The following is a 19164-nucleotide window of genomic DNA, read 5'->3' on the forward strand; positions in this document are numbered from 1 at the left end:
TGACAGCAGAGAGGAGGCTAAGCTGGCTTCAAAGAAGTGCATTTTCCAGCCCAGAAGTAGCCACTCACCAAATACACCTGTAAAAGCTACAGGACCAAAGGAAGCACTTCCCCTTAAGATCTTAAAAACGGAGCTAAGAGAAGAGATTTAGTCCTTTAGATAGCCTGGACCAGATTATACAGGGCTTTATTACCAGCCTTTTGAACTGGGTCCAGGAAAGGATCGTCAACCAGTACGTACAGTTGTTGCAACAGGAGACTTGGATGATCCCAGTAACGAGGCCTGCTCGGCTGTTTGACTGTCACATATTGGCGTACCTGAAGTTTCTGAACAGTCTTCAAAGGCAGAAACCCCCCCCCCCATCACATTCCAGCAATTCAAATATGATATAACTAAGGCATGTATGACTTTGAGCAAGCTGGCCATCTCCAGAACAGGTGCACTAACTTTAACTGTAGAAATGCCCTCTTGGCCACCAACAAAACCTGGATATCCAGGTCCAGGGATGAATCCAGGTGAAGCTCCTGCTTGCATGTTCATTCTACACATAAGCAAGAATGGCTTGGGAACTGGATATTGAAGGAGTACCTATCCCTCCATAAACCTGCCTGATCACTAATACGTATCTGCTGCAGAGGCCCTCCCCTGTGTCTCACCATCAAGAACAGTTTATTACGTGGAGACATGGGGGGGGGACAGTTGTTTCTGTCGTAGCAAATCAGCTGTGAAGTGCCCTCCCCTTGGAGGTTCAATAGGTACCAACATTGGCATTGTTTCAGTGCCAAGTCAAGAGGTACTTTTTTTTGGTCTGCTCTGGGGGTTGAGGATCATGGCCTGCATTGGTTTTAGTGCAATGATGTTTGAATGTATTCTCGAAGGCTTTCACGGCCGGGATCTGACAGTGGTTGTGGGCTTTTTGAGCACCCAACCTTCAGGACACGGCCGAAGAGCCCGAAAAACCCACAACAACCATCGGTGTTTGAATGCTTCAATCTTGTGCTGTTTGATTTTACTTTGTTTTAAATATCTCTTGTTTTAAAATTGTTTTATACAGGACAGGCTATAAAAATCAGTCAGTCAGTCAGTCAGTCAGTCAGTCAGTCAATCAGTAAATAAACCCTGAAAAATCTGGGTTCTTGCTCATGTGCAAGACCCTTCTACTCTTCAGATATTGTATGCAATAAATCACTACTAACATCCACATATTTGGAAGGTCACGTCTTTGGATTCGAATTCCCAAAATCCTCCAACCAGCACAACTATGAAATTATAGTTACAACCCACCAGAGTCTTAATGAATCTCATGTGTTACATTGCTTGGTCCCTCCATGTAGACAATGACTTGCAGCTACCACAGTTGACATGATTACAGCATCTCAGAGCTTGCAGATATCAGTAATTCTCCTATTAATGTCCCATTTGGAAATATCAGTGCATAGAACCAATGGTTCCAGCGTGGGCATAAGCCTTGTGGCAAACTGAAAGACAGCTTAGCAACATCTGGAATGCTAGACCTAGCTGTATGACCATAGATTCTTATACCACTACTAATGCAATGCTAGTTGTACATATTGATCTGTATAATACTTTTGAACCCAAAAGTCATTTTAATCTAGAGTAACCTATTTAATGCAGAGATTGCTCTGTATTGAGTGGAATGTGCACTGCAGCTGGCAATTCTGGGAATAAAACTGCAAACAGAGAACTGCTACGTGATTTGATCCCAGTGCTTTACCGTTATTCCTGGAATCTGTGAGAGCAATTTACAGTTACACAGTGGGTTTTCTTCTGAGGAATTTAAAAATGGCTCTATAAATATTTACATGTGACACATTCATGCCCAAAGAATTTATTACAAAGCGTTCACTTAAACGAGTAATTACTTCCAAACCTTATTGTCTGCATTCTTTTCTTCCCATACAAATATGTGTGTTGGTACCATGCTACAATGCACCTCTACTCTTGCTACATAGTAGTAATTCATGGATAATTTAAGCATAAATTATTAAAGTGCGCCCACATGCAAGAATGTGCACACCCACATCCCCACACATTCAAATCCTGTGTGTCACATTCTGATTTTTAAAAATGAAATAATTGAACTAGTTTTGCACATTAATTAATTAAGACCACAAGAAGTACGTTTCTGGTATGGTTCCCATTTCCAGCTGCTAGGAAAACAGTTTATATATATATATATATTTTAAAAATGAAATTCTGCAGATTCGTGAAAGTTAGGTTTTTAAAAATAGCCTCATGTTATCCCATTCCAAGGTAGGTTAACTTAGAAGTAAATCTTGCTCAGTTCAACAGGATTTTATCACCAATTAATTGGCCATAGGATTGCACTCTGTTCATAATATTATTATTAGAATGCACATTCTAAGTGGTGTTGACTGAATTGTGTGATAAATCTGTGTGCTTATCATCCCAGGATAGAAGCTCTGGAATCTTATTTTTAAAATGTGTATAGGAGATATAGAAAATAGGACAGTTATTAAAATAAAACACATGGAGGACATCTGGCTATCCTGTCTGAAGTAGACCACAACAGCTGGTTGAATGTCATAGTCACACTGCAGAAGTGTATAAGATTTGTCATATTGGATCAGATTAATGGTACCTGTACCAGATGTTTCAAAGGATGCTGGATAACTGTCAGAGTATGAAACTCTGCTAGAAATTATGACCCAGTGATGGACAAAGTTTCATGTACAAGATGCAGCAGAACCTGACTGACTCTAAGGATATGCCACCTGAAGATCTTAGGATTTTTCGTGGGTCCTTTTGCAGATGAAAGCCACAGGAACCTATAGATCCCGGACATCCTCAGGATCACCAAAGCTTGGAAAGAATGGAGGAACAGAACCAGCTAGTTGTTTATGGGACACTGGAGCATACCTGCTCAAACCCTGGAGATTGGCTATCATCATTGTCATCAACAGCAGGCTAGATGGAACCAATGGCTTGAATCAGCATAACACAACTGTGCATGTTCCTATGTTCCCTTGCTTTCAGCCATGTTGAAAAGGTTGTGCCTAGGAAATTGTTCATGATATGATAACTGGCCCCATTTTATGGAGCATTCATGAAGACAGTATTGTAAAAGGAGATGTAATCTGTGGATATCACTATGTAGTGATACTTTCGTACACAGAATGTGATTGGCATTGCACTTTCCACAAGGAAACAAAGTGCAATGGAGAGTATGATTGCAACACCACCCAAAAGCATGGCTCCATTTCATTCCCTTTCACCACTGAATAGAAGAATAGAGTCTGGAAGCACAATGTGTTTTGACTACAAAGCCCATAATCCTCAGGCGAATACGGCCACTAAATCTGGGGTGTTCTGATACAAATTGCTTACCCAAGCTTTCAGCTGGTTCAGATAAGGCCATTTTCTTGTGTTTCATGACCCTACAGCAGCAAGGGAATGGCATGGGACTGGGGGAATGAAAAGATATGAGAGCTCATGAATTAATGGAAGCATGTGGTATCAATAAAGTAGAACTGCTGGATAGCTCAGTGGTTTAGGTGTCTGGCTGCAGAGCCAGAGGTTGGGGGTTCGATTCCCCACTGTGCCTCCTTGACAAGGGTTGGAATCAATGAATGATCCATAGGGTCCCTTCCAGCAGTGCAGTTCTATCATCATCATCATCAAAACAAAAAGCATAAGGACCCAGACTGCAGTGTTTCCAGGGATAATCTCAAAGCACATCCCATGGATTCTCTGAGCTATCACAAAAGAGTTAGCATGTAATCTCCAGCCAGCATCCTGGGTCACTGGGTTGAAAGGAAGAAGGTCTGTTTATCCATCAGTCTCCCTCGGCATAGCATTAGATCCTCTCCTTTGACATCATGCCATCTGTGCTGCCAAAGCCGGTTCTGTGTTTCTTGCAGATGCTGGTAAGGCTCAACAGTGATACAGCGTACAATGACACTTTGATTCTGGTAGCTTCTCCAGAGAGAGACAAGTCACTCCCTCTTGATCAAAGAGCTATATTTAGCCAAAGTCATTCTTTTCCTCACTTTCCTATACCTTCTAGGACAACAGAAGTGTGTGTGATAAACTATTTATGTTAGAACAGCACGTGCCATGCCTTGAGTAAGCACAGAGAATGTGGCATATGTTTCAGCTGGGCACTCTGTTCTTTTGCCACATACCTGCAACTGCCACGGCATGAGATAAGATTACTCACGCTGCTGTCACCTTGGAAAACAGCACCTCTGAACAGCCAGACAGATGCCAATTTAAATAAGCCCAGAAGCAAGCAGGGGAGGTATGGTAAGGATTCAAGCAAACACACCTCTTGTATTTGGTTGCAAATGTTCAGATTTTTTTTTAATTGCCATTCTGTATGTGTTCATTTGTCTTTAAGTCTTTCCCCTAGATACTTGTGTGGCAGATGTATAAAAGCAGATTTGTAAAACAAAGCATAAGGACTTCTAACGGCATATGGAAAAACAATATAAACGAGTGCTCAAGCCAGAAAAGTCTGTATACAGTAAACTCATGTCTCTGTGTTTTGCATCATCATCTTCATCACCCTCCTCCCCCTCACTAACACCACGTTTATATGGTACAAATCTTCACTTCCATTATGTCAGCAAACCTGACAAGAACCCTGTAGATTAGACCAGTTTCATGATCACTATATTAGAAGTAAGCTTAAAATTATATTAGAACTAAAGGGTTGAAGTATGTTACCTCATGTAAGGCAACATTTGAAACAGTGTCTTCTAGTTCACAGCATGGCCTCTTACAGTGCAGGCATACATAGGTCTACTCAGAGAGAAGCACCATTTCATTCAGTAGGACTTCTTTCTGGTTAGAGTGTAGAAGTCTCAACTGAATTACCAGCTGTTGGCATCCTTACGGCAGCTTCATTAGTCAGATCCTTCCATAAAAAACAGGTGGACGCTTATTATGGGCTGAAATGTTTTCAAGTTGTTAGATGGTGGCTCTGTCCATATGGCCAACCAGTAGTTCATCTGTTCTTATGGCAAGGTGATCATCATAACTAACTGAGAATCAGGCATCATGGCAAAGTTTGGTCAACATTTCAAGACAGTTGGTTTCTCATTTATTTAGAGCCACTACATGCCACATTTTCGAGCTGAGCCCACACTGTCATTTGACCATCTGTTTTGACTCTCATGTCTAAACTAGGAAGGAAGGTGGTCTCCATGATTTTGAGACAATTCCCAAGTGAAACTAGAGAATGTCAAATTGCTGCTCATTCTCTAACAGCAGCCCACATTTACTAGGGTAAAGATGAGTTTGGCCATTGAAAGGCCTCTTCTGAAGTTACTCAGAGTTCTTAAGAGCATCCCCAACTAGCACTTACACCATTTCTTGCAATTGGGGGCAATGATTTGTAACACAGAAAAAGGTTATGTGGAAAGTGGTGCCACATTACATTCACGAGAAAGTGAACGAAGGCCCACGATTGTAGATTAGCGGTGAGAGAAATATAGACACTTCAGCCAGTTTCTTTCTAACTTTTGATGCCAGGGTCTGTGATTACATCGACTGAAAAGATTCTTGCACCTGGATTCAATTTAATGGGCCCTTGCCCAAGTGCCATGATCAAACAGGCAGGCACGTGTGCTAGATTTCAGGCAGCAAATTATACATACTGTGAACCAAATTGTCTCTAGAATTTTCTTTGCAAACTATCAGATGCTTTGGTGACCTCCATCAACCTTCATAGCTGTTATAGACAGAAAATAAGAGATACCATTTTGGCTGGAAATGAGAGGCAAAGGAAACTGGCCCAGATGCCTATATGTGATCTAGCTAAAACGATATTACAACAGAGAAAAGTTGCTTTCATTTTGAGAGAGAGAGAGAGAGCAGTGTTTTTTCACATATAGGAAAGGGCAACTAATTTCTGAAACTGAAAAAGTAAATATTTTGTCTGAAACCAACTTTTATTTTTTCAAATATTTGACAGGCGTACGCGGTCCCCTTCTGAAAGCAGTCTAGTCATCTGTGCAGATTGACTTTTGAAGTGTAAAATAAACCTTTACTTAACAGACATCAGGGCTGTAACTTTGTGATATAATGACAGTTTTTGTAATCGGTTGGTTGCAGCGGTTTGTCTATGGAAAGAATAAAGTTTTGGTGCCAAACCTTCTGAAAATGACAGCATGATTATTAACAATTGAGTGGAGTCTGGAAAACAAGGGAGGGGTGAAGCAAGAGGAACACTTCGCACTTTGGTATATATTTATGAGGTATAAACCCCTGTACAATGCAGTCGATTTTTGATGTTGTTCTAAAAGATGAAGGGGTTGTTCCTTACGTGAGCATGTGTTGGCATATTTGAAGGTGTACCTAAGGAAGTTCTAAGCTTTTCCCTCTGGGTACACATTGTCAGATTTTCAAGTGATCAGTGAGACCTACATATTTTACAAGTGCTGGATTGAACATCTTTAAAAATGCTTGCCATTTCTTAATTCTATTTCAAACTGTACGCCTTTGTGAAGTAGCTGAGGAGTGACTTTCTAACTCAAGAGGGCCACCAGCCAAGGTCTGTTCCTCCAAACATTGAGGAGGAACTGAAGTAAGAAACATTCATCTACTTTTGCTGGCATTTGACCAAATGTTCCACTGAAGTAAAGGATGCACGTAACAAAATGCTTCTCAATTGCCTAAGGCTGCTAGCATCTCCTTGCCCATTGTGTGGGTTCTGAGATCTATGAAAAGATTCACCTATCCACTCTTCAACATTAAAATTCTGTTTCTGACGACAATTTTATTCTACTTTATTTTAATTTCTTATATTATTTCACAACAGTTAATCCTTCTGGTGGTTTTGGACACTTGCGTTCTGCTCTAATTGTCCAGGATATGACATTTTATTTCCAAGCCCTATGAGGAAAGATGAGGGAACTGGCCATATTTAGCCTTGAGAAAAGAAGACTGGGGAGAGATATGATATGATAGTACTTTTCAAATATTTCAAAGGCTGTCATACAGGGGAGGAACAGAATCTGTTCTCAATCACACATCAATGGACTCAAGTTGCTGGAAACCGGATTTCTGTTGAATATCAGGAAAAATTTCCTAACTGTTAGAGGAATACAGCAATGAAACCAAATACTTCAAGAGTGCTCCAACACTGGAGGCATTTGAGAGAAATTTAGACAACCACCTGGCAGATATCCTTTGATTCATATTCCTGCATTGAGCAGGGGGTCAGACTCGATGGCCTTATAGACCCCTTCCAACTTCATTATTCTATTACTATATGATTAATGTTAGTTTGCAAAAGAGTCTGTTACTGTCAATAATTTTATTGAATACCTGTATTATAAAATAAGTTTGTTACATTAATTGTTGCTGACATCTTAGTGGAGTTGGGCAGAAACTTTATAAGCCCCCTCAAAAGTTACCCTCACTTTTTGGGACCTTCAGGAGTTTTCTTCTGAAGTAGATGTTACCAATATTGAAGGATTCCAGGAAAAAAGCAAGAAATCCTAGCATTTAAAAAAGAAACTGTAGCCAGGTGTCATGCCATTATTGTTGGAATCGGATGGCAAAACTGGATGGAAATTACAGACCAGTGCTAAAGACATTAAGTTATCAGCTGACAGACTCTACTTGCAGTTTGTACAAGAAAGCTTGTCTCTGCCACTCGTGTGTTCCCAGCATTGTCTTCATGAGGTGCTGAGTTCCTTTCTGTTTGGCTTGCAGTAGAAAAACAGCCACCTGAGAGATGTGTTCCATTGAAAGATAAACAACAAAATGACTAAAAATGGTCTAAAGATGGACACTGAAAATCTTAGCACAAAAGATAATAAATGAAGTATGAAACATGCATGGTTACTCAAACATTAGCATTGTTGGCACCGAAGCAATTCAAATAATGACTTGTTAAAATCATAACTATGGGTGACAATTTCATGCCAACAGATTAATCGCAAACTGTTAATTTCATATTAAAATAGCAGGTGCAGGAGACAGGGCTGGGGACAGGGTCATGTGGTTGTGGGAAAGGATTGATTCATACCTTCCAAACTGCTGGCCTTAAAACCCACCCCTCCATTCCCTAAAGCTGCTATTTGGCACTGGCGAGAAGCTGCAGTTATCACCAATGGGCCAAAAGCGTGCATTTGCAAAATTTGCACAACGTCAAAGCAAAAAGCAAAGTGTGCTGCTTATATACCACCCCTTAGTGCTTCAAGCACTCTCTGGGTGGTTTACAAGTTAATTATGCAGGCTACACATTGCCTCCCCCCAAGCTGGGTACTCATTTTACCAACCTCTGAAGGATAGAAGGCTGAGTCAACCTTGAGCCGGCTACCTGGGATTGAACCCTGGGTCATGAGCACAGTTCTGGCTGCATTACAGCAGTTTAACCACTGCGCCATGAGGCTCTGTCAGAAGCCATATCTAATAAGTGGTTTCAGAGTCACAATTGTGCAACCAGTTGTGCAAGCGATTTGCACAATCAGTTAAGCAATCAATTGCACAACCGTTAAGCAATCAATTATGCAACGTTGTACAATCGGACAGGGTGCAACTCCCTGCAAACTTCCACATCTGTAACTTTACACAATGCAATAGGATTTCAACCATGGTGTAAACATTCAAAATCAGTTCATTTAAGTTAGCACAAGAAACTGCCTTATACCAGATTAGACTATTTGACCATGAAGACAAAGGGCAGGCAATCTCCTGGGGGTGAGCCACTAGCACCACATACCTTCACCAACACTCCCCTGCTGCCACCACTGCAATGCCATTGAGCTTAAAACGCTTCTCCACTCCCCTTGTTCTTCAAGGGGAAAAAAGGCATCTGTTGCTAGCAGTGCAGCAGCTATTGGGGCAGTGGTTGACTGGAGGAGCCCTGCAAAACAGGAACCTCAATGGGGCCCAGAGACTTTGCTTCCCCCCAAATTCTCTCCTCTAATCTAGACTCTGATTCAGACCTGTCCTTCCTCCTAATCCTCTCCCCTGATCTAGACCAGTCTTTCCCAACCCATGTCTCTCCTGATGCATTGGACTACAAATTCCATCACTCCCGGCCAGCTTGGACAACTATCATGAATGACAAACACTATATTCCAAAACATCTGGATGGCTACCTATTGTGCCCAAAGCAGGTCTAGACCACTATTACCAAATCTCATCAACAATTCAGTTATTTTCTTTCACACCCACCCACCAGTTTTCAACGGGAAATGCCAATTGAAACTTTTCTCAATGTGACATGACTGCTTGTGGTGCAAAACAATGTGTTCTTCCTGCTTGATCTTGTGAGTGCTTCGGCATGCGGTGCTACCCTAACCTGATACAAATCATACAGCCAATTTTGCTGAACGCACGTTGGGTCATGACTGGAATAATGATTCACATATATTTTTGAAATGCGTAGATGAGACACCTTTGTTTCAGGGGAGTGGGGAGACAGGGACCTGAGCCCATCCTTTCAAGTAGCCAACACAAGCTGACAGCTGGAGACAGTTGAGCTCAGGGAATCATCTGTGTTTTGCAGTGCTGCAAGAAATCACTATCTCATTCCAGCCGATGAATGAACTTCACCTCCGTAATTACTGGGCAGAAAAATCATACGCACCACTTCTCCTTGTGGAGGGGAAGATCCTTCATGCAAAAAGATCACTTTATTTATTTGCACACCGCTTAGACGTGAAAAATTTAAAGTGATGCCCAACAATAGGAAAACAAAATATACACAAATACACAATGCAATAAACACAGTACATTAATTAACATATCATATTTATATACACCATGAAATAAATAGTAGGTTGAACTGTACAGGGAAGGCTCACAGAAATATATTTCAATGTGTCCTGAAAGCACAAAACTGTAGGAACATGCCCAATTATGTGATGAAATAATAGGGCACCACAATGTTAAACTCTCTGTTCTGAACAACTACAGAGTGGGCCTAAAAAGCATTAAAAGAGAGGCCTCTCCCAATGGCCTTAAGGATCACATGGGCCTATGAAGAGGAAGACTGTCCCTCAGGTACCCTGGTTTCAAACTCATTAGTCAAGGTGTAAAGATTTGTGTTCTTAGACTACAACTCCTAAAATTTTCTAGGTAGTTGTGATCCAAAAAACACACATCTGCACATCTTTACTTGCATGCTTTACCAGTGCATCTGAGGGTTACTTTGCCTGTTTTCCTACTCACTAACACTGTGCAAGGGCAATTTGCTTCAGCGAGGGACCTGATTTGGAGAGAGGCGCTTGATTTTCAGTTTCAACAGATTCAGACCTGATCCAGTTCAGCTCTATAAACTGAAGTCCAAGAATCTGAATTTGTATGCCTCCCACAGATTTGCCTTGGGAAATTAGGCAGCAGCAAGACAGAAGAAGGAGAAAGAGAAAGAAAAGGGCAGTCTCCCATCATATTCCCAGTCACCCAAGGAAAAAGACAGGAAGGAAGAAGAGAAGATAAACAATGGCAGCCAGTTGCGGGCAACGGTAGGCAGCCAGTCTGGCCATCCACTGTTGTTTTCCTTGTACTTACATGTCTGCCTCCTGTTCTGCCCCCCTGAGGAAACTGTGCCTCACATCCAAGGCAGGCCCTTTCCAAAGCTGGTTTCTTCAAATATCTCTCAGGTCCCTCTGGGGGAGAAAAATTCCTCAGAATCAAGACACTAATGGACCAGTAGTCTCTCAAATGACCTCTAGTGAAGGAGCAGGTAATCAGGGAGCATGTCCGCCTAAACAGTGGGTGGCCAAGGTTGTTGTGCTTTCTTTACCTCTTCCTTCTTTGCCCTGATGTCTTCACAGGTGTCCTAACATCACTTTTTCCTTTCTCCTGCTCTTCTGAAGGAAGTTGTGGCAACTGGAAGGGGGTGGGGGGGAAACGTCCTTGTCCAGCACGCAAATGCCCTTCTCTGGCTGCTGTCAGACCAGTTGCTCCTGGGAAAGGATGCTACACTTTCTCTTTGCCTTAGCAAGAGATCTTCTGGGTTGTTATGACAAAACAATGTTACCAACCCCAGTAAAGCACTCTACCAACCTGTCCCCCCCCCCAGGATATTTCCTCAGGTTAGCAGCATTCTGAAAGAAAACAGATGGCAACAAGGCAGGAACGCCAATGTTGACATTCCCCACACCCCTGTTTGCGGTGCCCTCTTCATACCATAGAATCATAGAATAGTGGAGTTGGAGGCGGTCTATAAGGTTATCGGGTCCAATCCCCTGTTCAAGGCAGATCTGACAGATGGTTGTCCAAATTTCTCTTGAATGCCTCCAGCATTGTAGCGCTCACCATCTGCAGAAGTAATTGACTCTATTGCCACTCTACCAGTTAAACGGTTTTTCCTGATACTCAACCTAAATATGGCTTCCTGTAGTTGAGTCCGTTATTACATGCCCAGCACTCTGGGATGATCGAGAACAGACCCTACCCTTCCTCTGTATGGCATTGTTTCAAGCATTTGGAAAGTACTATCATGTCTTCCCTCAGTCTTGTTTCCTCAAGAGTAAACATGTCCAGTTCCTTCAGTCTTTCCTCATAGGGCTTGGTTTGCAGTCCCCTGATCATTCATCCTTGTTGCCCTCTTCTGAACGTGCTCCAATTTGTCAGCATCCTTCTTAAAATGGAGTGTCCAGAGCTGTGTGGCCTGGAACAATTGTTCATCCATCCTTCTTTTTTAAAAGGCTGTGGACTTACTCTGGAAAAACAAGGGGCCAAAACATTGGGGATGAGGGAATGTAAGGGGAAAAGGGAAGTGTAATTGCCTTTGAAAAGTGCTACTAAAAATATAGACACATACATTCATTAAAACAAGCAAGAAGTATAAAGGATTAGGAAAGATGGGGCTGAACTGGGAAAGAATTAGGAAGTGAGGATACAGAAACAATGTTTACGTTAAAACTGACAGCCTTACTCAGTTGCCATTCTGAGACTCTGTGTTGAAATGCCATAATTCTCTTTGCTGAAGCAAAGAAGAGGGCTATGCCTTTGCAAACCTTCATGACTAGCAGAACACATGTTTTGAATGCAAAAAGCCACAGACTTAATCTCTGCCAGCTCCAGATAGTGCTGGAAAATACTCCTCTCCTATACAGCAGAAACTGAATGGAACTTGGTTTGTTATACAATAAAGAGCTTGATAGAATAATGGTCTAATCTGATACCAAGGCAGCTTCTGGGTGATCTTGAGGAGTCATTATTAGAGATGGGTGTATTAATATTTGTATATGAATACCCCCACACAGGTGGACATAATGAGTGTCCAGCCCCCTGGGTCCGGACGATCCACTCACTGATCTGCCCCAGGGGCCAAGGAACCTTCCAATGGCTCCGGAGATTGCGTTTGGCTTGCCACTCCTGGCAGTGAATACCCCTATCTCTAGTCATTATTTATTTATTTATTTATTTATTTATTTATTTATTTATTTATTTATTTATTTATTTATTTATTTATTTATTTATTTATTTATTTATTTATACCCCGCCCCTCTAGACCATGTCTACTCGGGGCTGCTTACAACATAAAAATCAATATAAAATATATATAATCATTAAAAATACAGTTACTATATTAATTAAAACAATTAATTTAAGAAAAATTAAGAAAAATATCTACCTCAAATTACTGTTGTCAGAGTAAAACAGAACCGTCCTCCTGAGCAGATGACACCATCCCTTTTTGCCAGTATGAAGGAAGATTCATCTGCTAGTATAGTTTGCTTCGCTATGTGGGACCAGCTAAGGGAAAGGCACTATTCTATCTGTTGCCTCAGGCAGCAAAATCTCTTGGACTGGCCCTCCCAAAGAGACTTGTTCCTGAATAAGGAGAAAGCAAGCTTGTTACAGAATTAAGAATCCTAAGGCAGGAGCGCTGCAGCGGTTTTCCTGAAGAGCGTGTCTAGTCACAATAGCCATTATACAGTATGACTCTTGTAAGTAAACAGAATCCAGAGCACTTCTGCTGCATGTAACATATTTGTACAAGGCTTCCAATCAAACAGCCCATCTGTTAAGCCTGTTTCGAGGCCACAGGTGGAGATGGAACATTCTTTTGAACTGAGCATTGTAATCTGTGGGAGGAGAACATGTTTGCCAATGAATCTGTTGGCCTCCCACAGAGCTGAGTGCCTTCAGCCTTCTGCAGCTACCAAGCCTGTGCTGGCCTTCAGTCAAATTCTGCTCTAAATAAGCCGGGATTTCATGCTCTTCTTCAATTCTGATTAATTAGGAACAAACATTAACCTAACAGTTCTGAGGTGCCATCTCATTTTCAGCAGCCCAAGACTATGCCAGCTATGCCAGTCCAGCTTCGTGGTCTTGTTCTACAAGTCAACACATGCATTTTTTTCCACAATGCGGTATCAGTATAATCAGCCACTCTCTGTTTTGCTGAGAAATCATCAAGATGAAATGAAAATAACACTTTAAAAAAAGGTGACTCACGACAGACCAGAAATATTTATTTATTTATTTATCCATGTATTTATTTATTTATTTAAAGGTAGGAGTCACCATCCAATAAAAAAGAGAACACTAAAGACAACAAAGAGAGTATGCAGAGAAATCCACCACACAAACGAAAACAACCACAGGTAATCACATTAAGACACCTGGTACCTCTAGCAGGATATGGCAGGTAGCCTTTTTGTGTACACAGATAAGTAACATGTGCCAACCCTTGGAACTGAAACACATGCTTCCCACAATCTTAGTATCTGCGAAGGGGCAACTGAGGGTCAAGTTAGCCAGGCATATCATTAGAAGCTGAAAGCATATCACTGTATTTCAGCGATCCTGTTACCTCTAAGATCCGTGCTTGTGCAATCCAGCTTGCAAAGGAAGTCTGTGTTTTATTTCCTGATGGTCAATCGCAGAACAAAGGAAGCTAATTCCCAAGCTATAGGACAAGAGAATGGCTTGTGCAGTGACCATCAGATGTACCTTCCAATGGTGGATCCCAAAGCAAATAAATTTTCTTGCTACAGGAAGAGAGAAATGCTGGGTTTATGATGATCAGCCATCCTTCAGCAGTTAAAGAATTCCTCCTTCCAATGACATGCTGTTTGTATCAGCTAGTTTGGATCCTGAGACCACAACTGGGGAAGGGAGTCAGCCTGCTTTGGAGCACAGGATCAGGCTATTTCCCAATGGCCTCATAAACAAGAACAAAACAACTACTAACTACAACTTCCCCCTGAAGTATGGAGCCAAGAATAAGCAAGTTAGTTGAGAAACCACACTGGGGTATGGAGAGAAACGGGAATTGAAGACCAAAGGTTACAATGTGGGGTCTGTAGGCCAAAGAGTTAAAAATCCATTTAAAACTAAATCTATTTACATTCATAAGTGTAAACACACTGCTCCCGTTCCACAAGAAATTTTTCTACCGATCTTCATAATTTCTGCACCTGATCACCTTTGTGTGAACTCTGCTATGTGGTAGTCTGTTGACAGACAACTTTTCAAATACACTTTGTACGTTATGTTTTTTTCAGTATGACTGCCAGGAAAATACATTATTCCAAGCTCTCTCTGTAGAAAGGCCTCAAAGCGCTTCCTTATCTATCTCTTTCATCTCACTGTTGTGATTTTCAGCAAAGCATAGAATCCATATTAATGCTTAACTTCAGCCCAGTTTTTTTTCCTCCCCCTGGTTGAACTTGGGAACTTAAAACACCACTATATGTCTATATAGGAGAGGAGATCAAAACCTGGCTCTGTGTCTAGGATATCATAAATTTCATGAAAGGAACTGGAATACTCCCCCCTCCCACTTTAATTGCTAAAGACTTGTTAGATCCATGAAGCCAATGCAAGGTTAAATCTCTACTGTGCCGATGATAGATTGAAAGGACCAGCATTCAAGATAAAGCCTTCGCCATAGCTGACACCTTTGGGGGATATAACAAATAGTTTGCAGGTGTTTCAACTAGAAGTCAATGTTTTCTTTTCACACACTCAGGACAAAGAATCATGTGCGGGAACCTGATCTCTGTTTCCAGGGATTTCAGAGGTACAGCAGGATGTGGCTCACACTAACATCCTTGTTATTCCCTTTGGCAGGCAGGTGTAGGGAGAAGAGCAGAAAGTGTCATGCGGAAGCTTGGAGATCAAAGAAAAGGGTAGACAGAGTCCATGAATCAGTAAGGAGGAAAAAGCCAGGCTGAGCAATCAGTGGAGACTGTGAGCAACACGGAGTGGTGCCTTGCTTCAGGAGAGTAAAGTAAAGTAATTCCCAGTGTGGTGCAGTAGATAGAGTGATGGACTAGGACGCTGGAGAACAAGGTTCAAGTCCCCACTTGGCCATGGAAATTCAAATACAGTGGTGCCTCGCTTGACGGTGATAATCTGTTCCAGGAAAATCACAGTTAAGCAAAAACATCGTAAAGCGAAAATTAAATGCCCCTTGAAACGCATTGAAAACCTTTCAATGCGTTCCAATGGGCTTAAAACTCATCGTCCAGCGAAGATCCTCCATACAGCGGCCATTTTCGCTGCCTGTATAGCGAGGAATCCGTCCCGAAACACAGCGGGGAGCCATTTTAAGCACCCAGTGGCCATTTTGAAACCACCAATCAGCTGTTGAAAAATCATCATTTTGCAAAGAATCGGTTCCCGAAGCAGGGAACCGATCATCGCAAAGCGAAATTCCCCCATTTAGACCATTGTTTTGCGATCGCAATTGCGATCACAAAAAGATTGTCGTAAAGTGGATTCGTCGTAATGTGGGGCAATCGTAAAGCGAGGCACCACTGTATCTCACTTACCTTGAAAGCCTTGTTAGGGTTGCTCTAAGTCAGTTCCAACTTCATAACACAGAGCACAGAATAAAATAAAGAAAAACAGAAGCAGGTAGATAGAAGCAAGAAAATGGAGGCAAGCCCACATCTGTGCTTGTGGGTCGTCTTGCTTGCCTGCCTCCCTGTGTATGTGTGCATCTGTCTTATCCCTTGGCACTGCCTGTCACCGCTGACTTTATCTACCACTGACTGCTTTGCCTTCTGTCTCCGTTACTGCAACTCACAGGAGCTGCGAGGGAGGCAAGGTGGTTGCAGTGTCAAGCCCAATGAATTCTGTGACCCACGTCTAGCCATGACTGATGACCCTGATAAACCCCTGTGGGTGGAGAGATGCATTCACATGTTGGCCACAGTTACTACCTAAGAGAGTAGAAATACTTGGGATTCATTGACAAAAGCTCTTTTGGATCAGCGAGAGGAACATAATGTTTAGATACTGCCCATATATATAGTTTGTCACAGTGAGAGCTAAGTCATTAAGACTTTGCTTGGATATAAAAAGTGGGGGGGGGGATGCTGAATGGATCCAGGTACAAGACTGGGTTCAAGGGGGAACTGCTTTAGCTCCACCTGCCCATGAAGAACCATTCCTTGCACTTGTGGACCTCCCCTTCCCCATTGAAGCTTTCTGAGTGCACCCACAGCAGTTAATTAGCTCAGCAGCACCCTTAAAGACTCTTGCCATTGTATGTCCTGCCCATGCATACCAAGAATACATTCATGCCTAGGTTGATGTTTGGGGGTGGGTGGGCAGGAGCTAATTCCATGCCATGGGGATGCCAAGATTTCTTTGTGTTGCTTTCAGAGTTAAATTAAAAAATATATTCCAACGTACAGAGCAATCTGCCCATCAAAACTGTTAGTTTCTGTCTCCTTTGAAATTGAAATGGGGAGGTAGATGGAAGAGGAGACATGTGCTGTCTCTCTTCTACCGTGTACGTCCACCACTGAATGTTTGCTTGTTTCAGCAGCTGAAGGTCCTTCCAGTAGCCATGTTGTTGTTGTTCGTAATTCATAGATTCACTGTGAGGAACAGATACAGTATGTATATGGTTAATTAATAGATGGCACCAATGGTACAAAGTGTTGTTTTGAAAATTAGTACTCTTAAAAGACAGAAGAGTAACCCCTGAGTCCTCAGCTCAGTGGTTTACGTGTCTGGCTACAGAGCTAGAGGTTGAGAGTTTGATTCTCCACTGCGCCTCCTTGACAGGGGCTGGACTCAAATGATCCATAAGGTCCCTTCCAGCTCTGTAGTTCTATGATGATGATGATGATGATGATGATGATGATGATGATGATGATGATGATGATGATGATGACGACGACTTTACTTGGCCATAACCTCAACAAATAAAGCTTGATTCCAAGTAAATGTATTTAAATCCACCGTATATATTCGTGGCACATAAATTTGCTTCTGTTACACAAGATGGTAATGTTAAGAAAGAAACTGCCCCATGTCCCCCAATTCAGGATTCACCTTGCTTCTTCCTGTCTTGTCCCCCTGCCATATTTTTCCTCCTGAAAATGTCTCTTTGAAGTCCTATCCAGACTCAGCTGTGCTCTGTTTATGTCTCAGGAGATCCCTGATAGATGGCTTCAACCATCTCGATCCTACGTCAGTGTAAGAAATGTCCATATTACTTTAGAAACTGGTCATAAATCAAAGTGCCATAAGCAGACATGTTGTAAGCCCCCAAACAAGGATCAAACAAACCTTTCTTGAAAAACACTTGGATGTAGCACGTAGAATTATCAGTGTTATGGCATGCTGGGAACCCTGTTTCAGCACATCCAATTCCCAGAATCCAGATATGCGAATTGACCCTGCTGATATCAAACAGACGGCAAGCAGAGGAACCGGCAGTGGCCATTAATAGTCTAATTTCCTTTGTATGTTTCTTCTCCATACTGTATATCTTCCACACATTATTGTGTTAAGGAAGAAAGAGTATTGGGTGCTCCATTTCTGTAATTGTCTTCCACAGAAGTGCTACTGGTGCCAACTTAAAAACTCTTCATTTGCAAAGTACCTTTAGCCAGTTAGTTGGCTTGTTAATATTTTATTATTTCTTAGATAGTTGATTTTATGACTCTATGTTACTTTGTTTTTTCGTGGTATGTCATTTCTATGACTGTTTGGGGTTCTGTTTCAGATAGTGCCACAATAGCCGCCTAGAGTGGTCCTGACTAGATAGGTGGGATATAAATAAATAAATAAATAAATAAATAAATAAATAAATAAATAAATAAATAAATAAATAAATAAATAAATAAATAAATAAATAAATAAATAAATATCTTTGGATGAAGGAAAGATTAAGAATATTTCATTCTCCTTTACCATGCCCTTTGGTGTCATCATCATCATCATTACCAAAGAATTTCACACTCCCAGTTGCCTCAGCTAAGTAAGACCATATGTCTATTCTATATGCACATATGTCTTTTCTCTGGGACATTTTCCTATTCTCATTCCGCTTCTATAGCTTTCTTTACGGCTACCCACTTTCACCATAAAAAGTGATCTGATATTGATTTTGGAGTAGGGATGGACAAACTTCAGCAGGTCAGTTTCATCCACCCATCCCTCGGGACCCACTTTGTCTTTTTCAAGACATTATAATCTCTGTACAAATAGTTGGAAAAATATTTTAGAACAGAAACATTGGTAAGTCATCAGCTGGTCTGCTTCATTCAGCAGAGGTGTTAGCACTGTTTTTCAAAATGAAAATGATGGGGTCTACAGCTGTAACATTTTTGTACATGGGTAGTAGACAGAGACTATCTCTGATACTTCACAGCGGCTGGAATCCTGCTGCACAGATTATGCCATGCAACTGAAATGATATCATCAGCCACGGTGGAACTGGGAGCAGCAAATCCCCATTCTGCTGCTCCTGTAGGCCTCCTAGGATGAAGGCGATTCCTAGGGATCCTTGGAACCTCAAGGCAGGGAGTATAGGAACCTTTTGATTCATCTGAAATGGCTACAGCATAGCCAGGGGCTGATGACATCATTGGAGTTGTGCAGCACGGCTACGCCAACTGGATTCTAGACTATGTATGGACCAATACATGAAAAGGCAAGTTTGAAATATAGTGAATAAATCCAGATATATGGTACAAGAATTGTAGGCATCAGCATCAGAGGGATTTTGCACATTTCTGCAAAATGCACAAATGTCGAAAACTGAAAATTAAATTATCTTTGCATGGACTATTAAGTACTAGAAGCCTTCAGTGAGTTGTTTCTCTGCAGAAAGAGCACATGTGTCCTTTGTGTTTGCTCTTTCTGTGTATGTTTGTGTGTGTGTGTGTGTGTGTGTGTGTGTGTGTCTCTGTGTCTCTGTGTGTGTGTGTCTGTGTGTGTGTGTGTAGGAGAGAGAGA

The sequence above is a fragment of the Pogona vitticeps genome, chromosome 6 (genome assembly GCF_051106095.1).
Source record: "Pogona vitticeps strain Pit_001003342236 chromosome 6, PviZW2.1, whole genome shotgun sequence".
In the NCBI taxonomy this organism is placed as follows: Eukaryota; Metazoa; Chordata; class Lepidosauria; order Squamata; family Agamidae; genus Pogona; species Pogona vitticeps.